At 54.1% G+C, this 16,983-nt stretch overlaps 1 protein-coding gene across 1 annotated transcript in view; it reads left to right on the top strand.

Annotated features, from left to right (window-relative positions):
* The window catches only part of FSTL4 (follistatin like 4), a 304,947-nt gene that overhangs the window by 196,717 nt on the left and 91,247 nt on the right, over nt 1-16,983 (top strand). The window lies entirely within an intron of this gene.

Raw genomic sequence — 16,983 nt, 5'->3', positions numbered from 1 at the left:
CTTGGCAATGCGGTCACTGTAATTATTAGATGGAAGGGGGAAGGCACTGCTGCTTTTTACTGTCTGGAATTAAAATGGACTTGTAAAGCATAGTCTCTTCTTGGACCTTGTTTTTATTCTTCTTGAGCATCCCTGGATGCTGTGAAGAGAAAATCCCTTCTCAAATGTGCTTGCTCGCTCCCCGCACCCCTCAGCAAATCAGCAGGCGTCTCCTCTAAAATGCTTTGCTCTCAGCTCCTTCCCTTGCCTACCACATGAGTGGGTTGAAGGTCTGATCACCGAGAGTGAAAGCCAGGCTCTTCCACGGAGCCCTAAGCTGCCCAGAGAGCAGCTTCCCAGAGACGCTCTTATTGTGTTTCTGTTTCTTGACTGGAGATTGGAGGCAAGAACATTCTCAACCTGAGTTTCTTTCAGCTCAGCGATCATTGGACCAAAACACATTTCCATGCGATAAGGTCAGGTGTTGGAGGCAGCTCTGAATTAAACGACGGCTTCGTTCTTTCTGCCCGTAAAACAGGCTTTAAAAGGTCAGGGAATGGCTCGGTGCTTGGTGGGAGAGCTCCCCTAAAATTCTCCCCCCATTTGGGGGAGAAACAGATGAGACAGTCCTGGCGGTGTAGGATAGGGCTCAAAGAGGGGATGCGACTGCCTAGACATGGGGGATCCCTGAGCACCTCATGGAGGACCAGACTTTCCAGGAAGCATCCAGGAACCTGCTCCTCATGGAACCTACCACCTGCTGGGGATAGGAGGTGGGGGAGCAGCTCTGATGCTCCAGGCTGAGGGAAGGGCAGTGTTGCAGCTAAGGTCCACCAGCATGGAGGGGTTTTGGGGAAGCCGTTCTTTCCGTCTCTTATCCCTTGGTAATTGTTTATGAGGGACCCCGAGGTATAGGGGTGGAAGGTACAGAGGGGGAAGCATCCCAGATTTTAAAAATGTATTTTTGTTGAGGCACCTTGATTTACAAAGTTATTGCTGACAGAATTTCAGGCATATGGTGTTCCACACCAAGCCCTTCCCACTAGCTGCCCTTGCCATGGGGCACTGGGTAACAGGAGACAGCTTAAGTGCCCATAGGTGCCAGAAAGATGACTGATGGGGAGGTGGAGGGATAGGGTGCCCCTCCGCCCCCCCTGCCACCCACCATGCAGCTTCCTAGGAGGAGGGTGTTGGCTGTTCAGCTCCGTCTCAAGACCCAAGGAGTGCTCCAGCACAGCAGCACCAAGAATTGGGCCCCTGGCCTGCCGTGGGGTCGCAGGGCTTTCCTGGTTGGGGAGAGGGCAGTGGGCCAACACTCTGCCTTGCTCGGGGGCTACTCCCAGCTCTGAGCTTGGGGAATCGTGAATACGGCAAATGGAACCAGGGTCAGCTGCATCCAACGCAGGTGCCCTCACCCCTGTCCTGTCTCTCCAGCCCTACCTCTTGATTCTCTCCCCAGGACACAGCACTGTGGGCATGACCCTGGCAAAGTCTAATCTGAGCTTCGAAACTACCTTTGCATGAACCCAGACCTCTTGAGAGAAGCCTGAGAGGGAAAGAGGGTTGGCGGGTGGCACCTGGAGACCAGAGCTGTGGGCAACTACCCACGTTCTCCCAGCTGAGAGGGAAGCCAGGGCCTGCCCATGCCTTCCAGCTGGCCAGACATGCACAGTGCGGCAGAACTGGCCCATCCTTTGTGACCCTGGGGCTAGGACAGTGCCCAGCGACCCTCTTGGTCTGGCAGCTGCCCCTGCCACTCTCCTCTTCTCTGGGCGGCAGGGCTGTGTCCTGTCCATCAGAAGTGCTACACTGTGCTTAGCTCCACAGAGTGCTGCAGGAGGAATGACAAGAAGCACACACACCCATACATGAACATGCATACTCACACACACATACACTCACACACTCACACACTCATACACACATTCCATTCATGCATACACACACCCATACCTGCACATGCACATATACACCCATATGTGCACATGCACACACACTCACACATACAAACACACACCCATACGTGCACACACATGCACTCACACTCACACACATTCCATACATGCAAACACCTACACATGCACACATACCTATATGTGCACACGCACACACACACTCACACATACACACTCACACAATCACATTCACATGCACACCCATATGTGCACGCATACACACACTCACACACACACCCTATATGTGTATACACACAAACACCCATAGCTGTATGCACACATACACACACACACACACACACACACACACACGCACGCGGTGATCTCCCAGCAGCTGGTCAGTGGCCCCATTCACTGCTCCTCTCTGGGGCCCCCAAGTCTCCCACAGAGCAGGGCTCTGCACTCAGCAGAGAAGAGGACATTGTCCCCATGGGGTTTCTTTTTTGTGGCCTGCACATTCTTGGGAACTTTCGCGAGGTGTAGTGACCCATGTCCATGTCCCACCATCTCCCATGTCCTGGCTCTCAGCTCTTGCTACCAGGTGCTGGCGAGTCGACTACGGCTTAGCCCTTTGTATGAGCCCACAGCGGGGAACCCAGTTCCACTCACTTAGGTGAGTTTGTGACATTTGGGGCAGTGTCTCTGTGGTGGGCTTCCTGCCAAGGACTTCCCTCCCCCACCAGAGAGAAGTTGCCCACCCAGGAAGGAGGCAGGGAACCCGAGCTGGGCTCTGAGCTGAGTCACTTGGAAGTGAGGTGGAGGAGGCAAAGCCGAGGGGTCCCACAGCCTCTTGCAGGTCCCCTCCTGTCCTCCCTCCTCCCCTGCACCCACAGTGCCTCTCTGAGGGCGGCAACACCTTCCATACACACACTCCCATTGTCCCGGCCCCACCAACTTTCTCAGGGCTTTGCTCTTCCCCTCCAGGAAAGGCCCCTCTAGCCGCCAGACCCTCTCTTTTTGTCTTGTTTGTTTTTTGTTTGTGCGTTTTTTGTGTTTTGAGGCCATACCCAGTGGTGTTCAGGGCTCTGCACTCTGGGATCATTCCTGGCAGTGCCGGGAGCCCTATGGGGTTCCAGGCACCAACCCTTGGTCGATCATGTACCTTAACCCACTGTACTCTCTCTCCAGCACCCAGACCTCTGTGTCTTGCTACTGAAAGTCAAGAGTCTGGAGCTTTAGAAATTGTTTTTCCAAAGCCCTATCTTCCACAAATGGAAACTCTTCATTTCCAGTTCATTGTTTCTGCAGAGTTTCAGGATCCCCAAATAGGCTCTGTCTCAGTTCTGTGCATGAAACTTGCCCCCAGCACACAGCCTCATGTCTGGTCTAATGGTGGACGAGCTTACTAAAGATATCATCATTGTAGCTACCATTTACAGAGCCCTCCTGCCTGCCTGCCTGTGACTTGAGTTAGGCCTGGCCCTGGGTGCCTGCCTTCTGGTGAGGAGCTGGACATACTAGTGTCTCTTGCATCCCTCCCAGCCAGGATGACTTATGAGCCCAGTGTTCCAGAAGGATATCTGGGCCCTTTCAGCATGGACATATGTGAGCATGGGTCTCTCTGTCTCTCTGTTTCTCTCTCTGCTTCTATCTCTCTCTCTTTCTGCCTCTATCTCTCTCTGCTTCCACATCTCTCCCTGAACCTCTCTCTCTCTTTCTCTCCCCCCCCCTTTGTCTCTGATACCCCTCCCCCTCATTTGTAGAAGTCAGGGAAGCCCGGCATCATCTAGGCCTTCTAAGTCTGCATGAACAAGCCCAGCCCCAATCCAGGGCCTGTCTTCGAGGGGGAGTTGACCCCCAGCATCTGTAGGGAGGTAGTTTGGGGGTTGTTGAGAGTCTGACTTGTAAACTATGATTTGTAAAAATTCTAGAAAGTTTCTTGTATCATTTATTGCTGTGGTTGCTGCCGCTGGAACATTCCACTTTCTGTCTTCTGCCAAGAGTTCATCTTCTGATTCCTGACATTCATAAGGCAGAGTAGGCTCTGGTGTGGGCACTTGGGGGGGACAGTGTCTGCACTGATGCTGGGGACATTTGAGCCAGGATCTTCTAAGCTATAGCACCCCTTGCTGAAGGACAGAGAGGAATCCTGGGCGCCAGTGTCCCCAGGAGGGTCGGTCATGGTCACGGTCCTCCCGTTGTTCATCGATTTGCTCGAGCGGGCCCAGTAATGTCTTCATCATAAAACTTGTTGTTACTGTGTTTGGTATATTGAATACATCACGGGTAGCTTGCCAGGCTCTGCCGTGCGGGCGAGATACTCTCAGTAGCTTGCCAGGCTCTCTGAGAGGGGCGGAGGAATCGAACTCGGGTCGGCCATGTTGGCCACTTATAAGGCAAACACCTTACAAGATACCGCTGTGCTATCTCTATTAGGAGGTGCCATGTCTGACCTGGAATTCTGGGTTGTGATGTCAACTGTGATGTAAGGAGCCTCCCCCATGGTTCCCCGTCGCAGGGAAACTGAGTCTGCACACGATCAGATCTGCAGGATCCTCACAATGCCTCTCTCTCTGCCCTCTTAAATCATGCACTCGGGGAGGGGACAGGGGGTAGGTGTGGTGGGCACCAGTCTGTGTGGCCTCAAGCATGGAACACATGGTGGGTAGATGCAAGCCCTGAACTCTTCCGGTTCTGCCACTTTACTTACACCTGTGTGAGTCTATTTTCTTATCTCTAGAGTAAAGACAGGGGCTGCTTGAGGAAATGAGATAAATGGAAATAAAGCAACTGTGAAATGCCTGGCTCTGAAAAGAAGCCCTGCCACAGGAGCTGTGATGGGGACTAATTAAGCCACATCCACATGTGAGCACTGGCAGTGAGCACCAGGGTCAGTGAATGGCGTCGGCTGTTTGCTTGGTTTGGGAATGTCTTGTTCAGGGTCCTCTTGAGGACTAAGAAGAAAGTCTATGGTGCTGATGTGAGTCAAGGAATTGAACTGAACATCCCAGCAGATAAAACAGGGCAGATCGTCAGTCTGTTCCCTGCCTGCCTGTGTGTTCACAGGAGCTGGGGTGACCATCCCCATAGGCTGAGCTCTCTGCCAACTCTCCCAGGGAAAGCAGCACAACACTGCCACTCATACACCCAACCAGGTTCAGTAGCACAGACAGGCGGGGTATGAGACATTCAGAGACAACCAAGAATGTGGAAGAAAAAGCCAGGATGAGCCACTGGCTGAACCATGAGTGTATCATTAAAATGTGGGCCTCACCCATGATTGCTCTGGGGTTACTCCTGGCTCTCTGTTCAGAGGCAATCTCTGGCAGTACTTGGGGGCATCCTACATGGTGCCAGGGCTTCCAATAGGGGTCAACAGGATGCAAGACAAGTGGCTTAATTCCTGTGCAATCTCTCCAGTACCCATATGGTGAATGTAATAAAGTAAAAAGTAAAGGCCCTCCCGTTGATCATTGATTTGCTCGAGCGGGCCCAGTAACGTCTCCATTGGAGACTTTGTTGTTACTGTGTTTGGCATATCGAATACGTCACGGGGAGCTTGCCAGGCTCTGCCGTGCAGGCGAGATACTCTCGGTAGCTTGCCGGGCTCTCCGAGAGGGGCGGAGGAATCGAACTCGGGTCGGCCATGTTGGCTGCGTGCAAGGCCAACGCCCTACCGCTGTGCCATCGCTCCAGGGGGAAATTAATGTAAGAGCCAGGAAGAAAGTTCAGTGGTCGTCGGGGTCTTTGCCATGCACTAGGATGCCAGTTTGAGCCCTGGCACCACATGGGCCTCTGAGCACTTCTTGGAGCCTCCCCTGCCCAAAAGAAATTAATGCTGGAAGCACCCAAGGAAGCAGTAGTAGCCTCAGGTGCAACTGAGAGAGCTCCTGTTTGTTCACCTAAAGAATGTGGATTTCAGGAAGAGGCTGAGTAATTTTTTTTAATAAAGGGAGCGGTGGAGCAAATAAGTTTGAGATTTTTTTACTGTGGACTGTTAAGTCAGAGGGATCAATGAAGGGTGAAGAAAGATCACTTAATTGGGCTTTATAAATTACTTAAAGTTTGGGGTTTGCATGCATTACTTTCAAAACTATGGTAAAACTGCATTAAACAGCTGAGACCTTGCACCGAGCTAACTTTCTACCCACCAACACTCATCCCTCCAGGATTTCACTGCCTTTTACTATATTTTTATTTACTTACTGTTCTCCAAAGATTGCAATTTTAAATTGTTCGATGCATTTTCTCAGCTGAAAATGTCAATGCATTTATGTAATGGAACTGTCAATATGTGCGTATATATGTCTGGAATTAGCGTACAGATGATTAAGGCAGGTCAGCATTGGTCAATAATCATATTTGACTTTATCTTGCTTCCCCCACAATCCTGTACTTCAGAATTTATTACCACTCCCCAATATTCAGCCCTTGACTAAACAGACATGGCTTGAGGAAATTCACAATTTAGTGATTGAATTCCAGTGGCATTGTACTCCGAGCAGCGGTACAAAATCGGGACTTGCAGAGTAAGTTTGAATCAGTGAATGGGATCTGTACCCTCATGCAAATGACCCTCACAACCTGCAACACAACCAAATACCACCCAACCGCAGCCCCCATTAGAAACACTGACACATGCGGATCCTTCAGATGTGCTCAGCATCAGGCCTGAGAGTGTGGCTGTAACGTATGTGGTGCAGGATTTCTTCTTCATGAGGAGTGGGTGGCAGCTTCCTGGTCCCTCTCCTCTCACAAGCACTGGGACCGTGACTAGAGGGGTGGGGAGGGGAGGGGGGACTTCAGGGTCGGTAGGAAGCTGCTTCCTTTTTGGGGAACAATCCATAAGGAACCAACCAGAAACCTGGGGGTCCACAAGCTGGTTTAAACATGCAAATACACACCCCAGACTTGAAGGTACAATGCAACTGTCAAGGACAATGTGTGGAAATAGAGGTAGAGGAGATAGTGATGGTTTTTTTTCCCTTTTCTAGATAGATTGGGGAGCGGGGGTGGTCTCCAAAGCTTGGGAGGCGCAGTGGCCCTTCCCTGTAACTCTTATCCAACCCATGATGTGAGTGGATTGCCAAGGCCACCTCAGCAGTGCTGGGGGTGGGGGGAGGCCTCCAAAACTGCACCCAGTGATGCTTGGTTTACTGTGTGGAGCTGATACGGCCCCAGCACCTGCTGCCTACAAGGCATGTGCAGTAGCCCAGGCACTGTCTCTATCCCCTCTTTTTTTTACTTTTTAAAAAAGACTATGTTTCAGAATCCCCATACACACACACACACACACACACACACACACACCACAGTGAGTCAGTATTAGGACAGGGTGCAAGTGAGCTGCGGGGGCTGGTGGAGCTCTCAGCTGAGCCCTGGGCTCTGAAGGTCAGTGGGGCCTTGCCGTGGGTAGGCCTTAGACCATCTGTGCAGACGTGGTTGGAGTCCTGCCCACTCCGCTATGGCTCCAGAGAAAGATGCTCCACATGGCCCTGAACAGGGCCCTGGTATGGGCTCTTCCACATGCATGTAGGAGCCTCGGGGGCCCCTCTGACAACTCGGGCCCCAGCCCCTAGCAGTGGCCCACGTGTTCTCCCTAAAACACTGTGGAACACCCCAACCTAGGTCCTAGCCCCAGAGGGTAGCTGAGCTTGAGCCCTCAAAGCCCGCGATTCCAGATCAGAGGTTTGTGTTGAGTCATCTGAGTGAATTATTTTATTCCCACTTTTATGTCCCGAGCAAACCCACATCATCATTTTATTAATGTGTTTGCAATTACTGCAGAATGATTTCCAGTTCCATGTGGCCTGCAATTCGGGGCGCTTCATCTAATCTCCGCACCATGGGCCTTTAACTTCTCTAGGGCCAGAAGCTTTTCCCATCAATTAAGCTTCAAAGAAATGAGTCGGAGGCTCGTCCGCAAGTGTGTTTTATGCAGCTTTATGGCTCCCCTGCCTTTCGCAGTGTCTTTGGAGATCCTGCCAGTGTGGAGTGGGGCTGAGGTGTTTATTAGCAGGGAGCAGAAAGCGGGTTTATGGCAGTCGTTACCAAGTATTGATGTGCTTGCTTGGAAGCTGGACAACTTCTGTTTGCTTTGTAGTCACTTTGTGAGTGCCCCTCCCCCGGGTCCCCAGGGAAAAGAGGTATTTATCTGGGGTGCCAGGTAATGCTGTGGTCTCATGACACCTGGATGAGCCTGGCCTGCTGGGGACCCCACAGGCGACTCCAGAGCCCTGACCCAGCATGCGGGAAGGTGAGGGGAGGCAGGTGAGGACCAGATTCTTTGAGCCCAGAAGAGTAGCTTGACCCTACCCCAAGGACCCTGGAGACCAGACTGCTATCTTTTGGCTCTTTGGGGTGGGCCCTCCTCTTGAAGCCCAACCTCAGAGGAGAGGGAGATGCAGGGAGGAACCTGTCAGGTGATGCTATGGAGCCTAAGCCGGAAGGCAGGTGCAGGCACCTGGATTGCAGACGGGTTGGGCAAGATGTCCAGGTGGGGTACGCAGGAGGGCACCATCTCTGTGTGGGTCCAGCTTGGGCCACATGAAGCCCCCGGAGTTTGCAATGGGGTTATGGGGCAGTGGGAGGGCCCGATCAGCAGCAGCATGTGTGGGCCGGCCGTGTGTGGAGGCCTTGAGCACCTCCCTCTGCTCCGGCCCTTGTTGGGGTCTGAGAGTTGACTGAGGAGAAACCTAAAGCCTCCGTCCAGCTTATGTCTCCCTGGTCCTCACAGAGTCCCCAAAGAGCCCTGCATTTCAGGAACCCAGGCAGACATTGAGCCAGAGAAACTGAGAGGCCCCCAGCCCCCTGCTCTGTGGTGGTCCCGTGTAGGGGGGCTTCGGAGATGGGAGACAGGACAGGGTGGAATATGACAGCCAGAGAAGCCAGTCTTGGAGGACACATGTGGGGCCACAGGAGCTGCTCCGAGGACAGGGCTGGCTGCATGGTCAGCACCACCCCAGGGCCACTGGGAACAGCTGAGGGGAACAACTTGGAGGGTGCGCCCCTTGTCCTCTGCCCACAAGGCGCAGCCCGTTCCACTTAGCAATCTCAGAGCACTCAGTGCACAGGGCCATGACTCCAGAGTAGAAAGTGTCACCCTGGGCGCAGAGCCCGTACTGGACACGCCCGAGTTCGATCCCTGGCCCTCCGCTGAGGCCGCTTTGGAGACAGCACTGGCGAACTGCATCAGGCCTGAATCTGCAGGAGGGCAGCTCTGTTGTTCACCCTTTCAGCAATGTAACTCTTGCCTATGGTTAGATGCTAGGGGGGACCGAAGCATCCAGAGCTGGCTCGGGAGCAGAGAGAATGGAACCATGTACCTCTCAGCTGCATCTGGCGACTCCTCCCAGGCTGGCACTGCTGCTTCTCCTCCGGGTCAGTGAGAGGGTTGACGGGCAGCAGGTGCTGGGGTCCCCCTTCCCGAGAGACGGGTTACTTGTAAAGCAAACTATTATGTGTGACTTAACCAGGAACTCAAAAGAAAAATTAAACCCCTTGTTCCAGGAGACTACAGGTTTATTGGTGTTTCCAAACATTACTCTTCTGCTTGGGGCCGCCCTGTGGATGTGCCAGTCAGCCGTAAAGAGACTCCATGACTCCCTCTCCCAGGACTCAAGCCCATTTTGCTTTCTCTAATAGGACTAGCAGAGAGGATTGTAAATGTCAAACTGCGGTGTGTGGAGCAACATCAAATGAGGCAGACATTCATGAGCAAATGTGCCGTTTATCTAACAAAGGTCTGGAGGGTGGGGGGGTCCCTTCCTTTCCTGTCCACCGGATGTGGGAATAAGGTTGATCTGAAGCTGGTGCAGGTGGATCTGGGTGAACAGTGGGGAAGGAAGAGGGGTCACCCACTCCATGGGCAGGGCTGAAGACCGTATGGAACTTCAGCTGTCCAGTGTTCAGATCTGTCTGTGGGTCCAGAGTGGACCCTATCACTTCAACCCAAAATGTTTGACACTGGGGACGATGGATGTGACTCTAGGGAAAGAGTCGTAGACCAAGGACACTGCTGGGCCTGCTGCTAACCCCAGGAGGCCGGCAGGATGCCACGGGAGCTGGTTCCAGGGCTGGCACCTAGAGCAGGCAGCAGTGGGGTGTCTACGCCATTGGTCCTTGGAGGCATTAGAAGGGAGAGGAGAAAGCCCCAGGGTGCCGGGCCACGTGGCTGCAAGGGCAGGAGAAACCCCTTCTAGCAGAGTCGGGCTGGGCAGGCCTTGTAGGGCAAAGTCCAGCCTGACTTTGTGGCTGGCCGGGACCTGTGTAACAGGCAGGACAGTTCAGAGTGCACGAATGTGAGGAGTAATGACAGAAGTCCTGGGCCCCACAGGGGGACAGCCAGCCAGCAGGGGTCACCAGGTATCTGACTGAGACCTGGGTCTTCATGTGTTGGGGTTCTGAGGGGAGTCCCTCTCATTAATGCATAACAATCTCCTGGAACTTGTCAAACTTTATGGCTTGGTCAACACCATCAGGAAAACTTAATCACTTTATTTATTCCTGAAGATAAACCTGTTGGGGGCCAGGGAGATGACTCTCAGGGTTGAGTGCTTCCGAAAGACCTGGATTTAATCCCCACCACTGTGGAGAGAGACTCCACAAACACTTTTGAGTATGGCCCAAAAATCTGAAAAAAAAAAAATCTAAAAAAGGATTAATTTATTGGTCTGGGCATTTACTGTTAATTGAATTTTCTCAGAAATGGCAGCCCCGGGATTTTTCTTGTTCATACATTGACATCAAATTAAACATCTTCTCCCCTTGGGGCCAGGGTAGCCTGCTTGCCTTGTGTATAGTCGACCTGATTTGATCTCTGAAATCCCATATGGTGCTCTGAGCCCGCCAGGAGTGATACCTGAGTGGCGAGCACCACTGGGTATGGCTCAAAAAAAAAAAAAAATCTGCTCCTCTTAAATTCTGGTCAGGTCACAGTAACTCACACAGTAGATCTGGAGTAAAACACCTATTGCTTTGTGCACCACTCTGGGGGTTCAGAACAGACCTTTGGCAGCTCTGACATCAGCCCTGGGCAGTGAGGTCATGCGTGTTTGTGTTGGCCGGCAGCAGTGACATTAATTGTCTGTCAAGGATGATGTGAGCCCCAGTGATGCAGATGATCTTGGGTGGTGGAGGAAGCTGTGAAGCTGCCCATCAGCACCCAACTTTGGCCAACAAGACCCAGGCACATCTAGACTCTCCCTCATCCTGTGGAGGCCTTGAGGGTGTCTGGGGTGGACTGGGGTCCAGAGCTATGGCTGAGAGTATGGCAGGTTGCTATGTGGATTCTGCAGAGGTGAAGTCCTCACACCATACATTTACTTTGGTGGGGGTGGGGGGGGCGCACACCCAGCAATAGTGATGCTCTGGGGTTTCTATTGGCTCTGCACACAGGGTCATTCCTATAGAGCTCAGGGATGCCAGGGATGCCAGGGATCAAATCCAGGTCAGCTGCATTCAAGGCAAGAGCCCTACACAATCTACTATCACTCTAGCCCCAGTGGGGATCTCAGAACCTAGCCCTCCCAACCCTGGCATGTCCTGCCTTCCACTCCATCCCCATGGTCCACACCCCGGTCCTCCAGAGAGCAGCCTCTTGGGATGTTGAGAAACCCAGTCCTGTGTCTCTAGTGTGTTGGGGTTCGTAGAGGCCTGGCAAGCTGCAGAGCTGGCCTGTAGAGCAAGTCCCAGCACCACAGCACCATCAGAAGCTGGAATGCCCCTGGGGCTCACCACCATGTCAGCCTTTATACTCTGAACCCACTCTTCAGATTTAGGGGTCACTTGCCCAATGAGGGGGGTCTACTCCCTGGGGCTAGTCCAGGGCATCCATGAGCTTATGTCATGTCTCCATACCCATGTCTTACACCAGGTCCCCTCCCAGGGGATGAGGATGGGTGACATGGCCCCCATTACCACCCCAACCCCCTACACTGCAGAATGTGAGACTCCTACAGCCCGTCTCCATGGGAATCCCACAGATATGCCCTGGGCACCTTAGCGGGGCACTCACAACCTGCAACCCCTGGTCCAGTGGGAAGGGACATGCCAGCGGAGGGCAGGAAAGGGCCCACCTGAGGCTTCAAGGACTTGGTGTAGGACTGGCACAGGGCTGTGGGAAAGAGGTGCCAACTGTGTTCCAGACTCCAGGAGCCTCCGTCTTGGGGTTCTGAGGCCCCCTGGAGACCTGGCTGTCTCACTGCAGAACCTGAGGTCCCTGCCATCAGTCTGGGGGCTCTCCTCCTGCTGTGCTGAGCGGGATGGGGAGGCCCTTCCTAGCTCCCCTGGGCTCTTTGAGGAGGGAGCATCATGTACAGTGCTAGTGAAACATCCACGCTGGCCCCTTGTTTCCCTGTGGTTTGCGATGGAAGCGTCCTTTGATGGACATTTCACTCCAGGGGCCCCCGCTACCTGCTTCCTATCTCTCGCCTCAAAGAATCCAGCAACCGCCCGCCCGCTCTCTAATCATCTCCCTCTGCGTGCAGGGAGCAGGGCTGGAAGGGGAGAACTGTAGGGATCTTCAAAGAGGGACAATTATTGAGGGAACTAGATTAATGAGGTGTCATAACAACTTAGCCAGATCCGTGGCTGACCTTTCTCGTGGAGAATGGTCTTGATAAATGTAGTTCATTACCAAGTTCTGACATGAAAATAGGATCGTACTCTGGGCTCCGCAGCAGTCTGATCAATATTTTATCTGCCAGACCAGGCATGGACTGGGAACAGGCAGGGCACACACATGCATGTACACACACACACACACACACACACACACACACGTACATATACATACATGCAATGGCTGGACACCAGGTTGGCTCTGCTAAGTGGAGGGCATCTGGGCTGGCGGAAGGTATGGGCCCTCTCAGCGATGTTTGTCACCAGAGCAGGATGTCACAGGCTTCTGTGGCCCAACAGGCCCTGATGTCCTAGGAGCCTGGGCCACATGCCAGCATCAGACACAAGAATGGATGAAGGCAAGAGAGTCACGTCCTATGTCTGGGACATGGAGCACATTTGATCCAAGGTAATCACAGTGCAGCCAGTGGACCTTTGCACAGTCCACTCCATGGTCTTGCTGACAGGACCCTGCCTGTCCTGCGGTCAGAGGTGGTAGACACCCCATGGTGGGCTCCATCCAGCTTGCCACATGTGACAGTTATCGCTTAGTGGAGCTTGAGGTAGCACACGTACATCAGCCTGGCGTGGCAGGACAGGGCATGTGGTTGGGGCTGAACGTGGCACTGACCCCGCGCTGAGCCACTCTGCGTCACTAACCTCTGCGTCCAATAAGCATTTGTGCCAAGCAACTGCAGTGGGGCTAGGCTGTCTCATGGAGGGTTGCAGAGAGGCTGCTTACACCCCATCCAGAGTCACTTGGTCAGCCCCAGAGAATCTGTGGGGCCTTGCGTAGGGGACAGTGCCAGGGACACTCACACAGCAGCAACCCCCTGTCAGCCTGGGGGCACTTCCCGGCCTCAGGCCTGTGCTGGATGCTCATGTGAGGAACTCAAAGGGGCTCATCAAACACCCAGAGAGCAGGTGAGAACAGTGGTGGATGGTGCTGCTCCCCACACTCTCGGGGGTGCTGGGCAGTCTCCCCAAGTCCTCCTGTGATCTTCCTCTAGGGGGTCACCACCAGATGCTTTCCCACCCCACACCTCTGTCTGGGGAGACACTTTGCAGGTGCCCAAATTCAGAGAGCGTCTGCTCGAGCCTCCCCCTAGCTCCTGCTGGCTGGGAACCAAGCAGAAGCGCCCAGGGCTTTGGGCCAGGAGGCTGAGTGACCCCCAAGAGAGTCCAGGAAAGTGAGGGGAGAGGTTGATACAAGGTGCTCTGTCCCTGGGGTGCTGCTCAGAGCAGCAGGAGAGGAGTGTGACTTGAGGATGGGGTGGGACAGAGACTCCCAAGAATGCTCCCAGGATCTATGACAAGGCTTTCCTGGGACAAGTAATTGCTCTAATCCTTTCCTGGGGCCAGAGTGGCCAGCAACATGTATCTTGCATGCAACAGGACCTGAGTTCAAACCCCAGCGACACATGGCCCCCTGAGCACCTCCGGGCTGACCGTGTCCCCAGCACCCCAGGGCCTGGGAAGCCCCACACCAGCTCAGGATCTACCAGCCTTGTTGGCCAAGAATTGCTGGGAGTGCTCCCAGGGCCTCCAAGATCCTATGGAAACCCCCAAGCCCTTTTCTCTTGACTAGAAGCTGCCAACGCTCAGAGGAAATGGCCTTGTGACTTCACCAGTGTGCTGCATCAGTGATGCCTGGCACCTCCTGGCAGCTGCCCCTCCCCCAGGCTCTCCCTGCGCCCCCATGTGCTGGCCCCTCCCCCAGAACACTCACCCCCTTGCCCCCGTGTGCTGGCCCCTCCCCCATATGCTGGCCCCTCGTGGTCCTCGTTCCCCTTCCCCAACCCCTCTGCACATCTCACCATCCTTGCTCTCTCAGGGGGAAGCTGCCCTGCCCTTCCCACCCTCAGGGCCACTTGCCAGGCAGGGTCCCCCCAATCCTTCACCAGTCCCCCAGACCTTACCCCCATAGAAGCTGAGGTCCCTAGTGCCAGGCTAGGACTGGATTCTGCCCGTGTCCAAAGACAGGTGGACCCCTCCTCCCTGGGACACAGGTCTCCTCTCCAGGGAATCTCAGAGAACAGGAACTCCCCAGTTTAGATCACTGGTGTCTCAGCAGCAGACACTCATGAGATTGGGGTGGAGAATGTTTCAGATGGAGGGCACTGTAAGGGACAAGTCCCTGAGCAGAAGCCTAGCTAGGGAGCAGCGCAGCTGAGCGGCCCCTCCCAGTCCCTGCAAGCATTCAGGGTGGTGGGCAGGATGAGGATAAGCCTGGGTGTGGACACGTGTGCCTGGATGGAGGGAACCTGGAGGTGGGAAATGGGGGGCGGTCAAGAGAGAGGTTGTGCTCCCCCACCCCATGCTGGTGACTGGGATACCAGGGCTAGCGGGGTGGAGTGGCTTTCCTGCACACTTGCAGCCCCGCTGGCTCTCTCTTGTGGCTGACCAGTGCCCACATGCCATCTGCTCCTCTCCAAGTCCTTCCAAAACCAGGGGCATATGGTGCAAAGTCAGACCAGGACATGGCTGGCTAGTAAATCATGAATGTGGGCAGAGAAGCGGGGTCTGTGGGACGGGGGTGTCAGAGATGCATCACCTTGGGGAGACACAGATACACCTCTCATAGCATGGCTTTCTTCAGGTGCCCACGACCCCCAAGAGACTCAGGCATGAAGTTTATTTCCCCCCACCCCCTCGTAGCTCAGCCTTAAACTCTCCTGAGCCTTGTTTCATGCTGAGAGCTCCTGGGACAACGAGGAATTTAAAAGTGTCTCTTCTGAAAACCCATGGGGTCAGCTCAGGACCAAGGGCCCAGCTGAGGCCAGGCACAATGACAACCGTCAGGAAAGGGGAGGATAAAGGGGGTTCAATGAGGTTCTGTTCAGTGTGAGCTCGGAGCCTGGCATCCTGATTTCTGATCCCTGCCCCCACTCCCCGCTCCTGTTCCTGCCCTACTGTCTCTCCCAGACTCCCTTGGCCTGCAGCCCAAGAAAGAAACACACACACACAGACACACACATGCACACACATGCGCACACACACGCACACATCCGTGGGCCTCCCTTTAGCACACAGGGTATCAATAAATACTGCACCCAAAATACAAGGGACAATGGCAAGTCCAGGGGTTCAGCAAGCTCCCCCTGGAGACAGGGGTACCCACCCATCCCGCATACCAATTTCTGAATGTGAGCAGAGCTTCCTGCAGGGGAGGTGGGCATGGAACACTACCTTGTGGACATGCGGGAACTCTGGGTAAATTATCTGGATGCGATTGTAACGGCCAAGCCAAAGCACAGGGTGCTGGGGATGGGAGAGATCCGTAACTCACCCATGGACCCCAGCTCTGGCCAGTGTGCAGAACCTGGGGCAACAGGCAGCTCTGCTCTCGAAAGTCAGGATGGTGGAGTGACCCTCTCCCTGTCTGCCTTCAGTGGCCTGCTGGGTGGCCTCCGGGAGCCTTCCCTTTGCGAGGTCTGTCCACTGTGTACTTGGCCTTGCAGCCTCTAGACAGGCCCACACCCCCTCCCCAAGACCCCCTCTCCATGAAAACATGGCAGACTCAATGCCTTTTGTGCAAACCACAGCACCCAAAAGGAGAGAGAGAACAAAAGGGAATGCCCTGACACAGAGGCAGGGTAGGACAGGGGGGATGGGGAGTGGGAGGGATACTGGGATCCGTGGTGGTGGAAAATGGGCACTGGTGGAGGGATGGGTACTTGATCATTGTATAATTGAAACCCAAGCACAAAAATTTGTAAGTCTACAACTGTACCTCATGGTGTCTCACTAGTAAAAATTAAAAAATAAAATAAGAAAGAAAGAAACGAAAACCTGGCAGGATCCCCAGTACCATCCCTGCAGATCTACGCAGCCCCATGCTCTGCCTGGCCCCATCAGCCCGACTCCACTCTTACTGGGCTCAAGTTCACCTGGCGGGGTCTAGCAAGTGAGATGTGAGCGTAACTGAGCCCTGGAAGGAGGGCCCAGAGCCCCCAGCTCCCTCAGGGCAGTGGCTGGGTTTGGGGCCTGTACAGGGTGAGGAGGGGGAGTGCTGCAGCAGGGTGTCCTCTGAGGTGCCAGGAACAGCAGGCCTGGGCACGAGGGGAGTCGGCGGGGGAGGAGGATGGAAGGCCCACTGCGAGGGGACTGTAAACCATTCTTGGCAGAGCTCAGAGACTCCCAGGGAGCAAATAGATTTGATTGTATCGAACATAACAATTGATTTTTTTTCCTAAATAAACATGCAGAAGGAAATGGTCCCAGCATCTGTTTCTGAGGAGAATCAATTGACCCCAAATTGGAAGAAAATCTAGAAACACAAATAAGCCTAAGAGGAAGTGGTGGGGCTGTGCGGGTGCGGGTGGGATAGCCAGGTTCCCTTCCCACTGGGTGCCCCCTGGGGGTGCCTCGCTGTGCCGAGCCTTGGAGGCTCTGCTCTACTTCCCTTCAGAGAGGCCTCGGGGACACAGCACGGTCAAGGGGGCCTTCCTGGGGTTACACACCCAGGCAGCGGCAGGCAGGGTACCTC

This window comes from Sorex fumeus, unplaced genomic scaffold, assembly GCF_029834395.1.
Source record: "Sorex fumeus unplaced genomic scaffold, SorFum_2.1 ptg000051l, whole genome shotgun sequence".
In the NCBI taxonomy this organism is placed as follows: Eukaryota; Metazoa; Chordata; class Mammalia; order Eulipotyphla; family Soricidae; genus Sorex; species Sorex fumeus.
The sequence above is the reverse complement of the archived record's forward strand: the minus strand, read 5'-3'. Positions and strand labels throughout refer to the sequence as shown.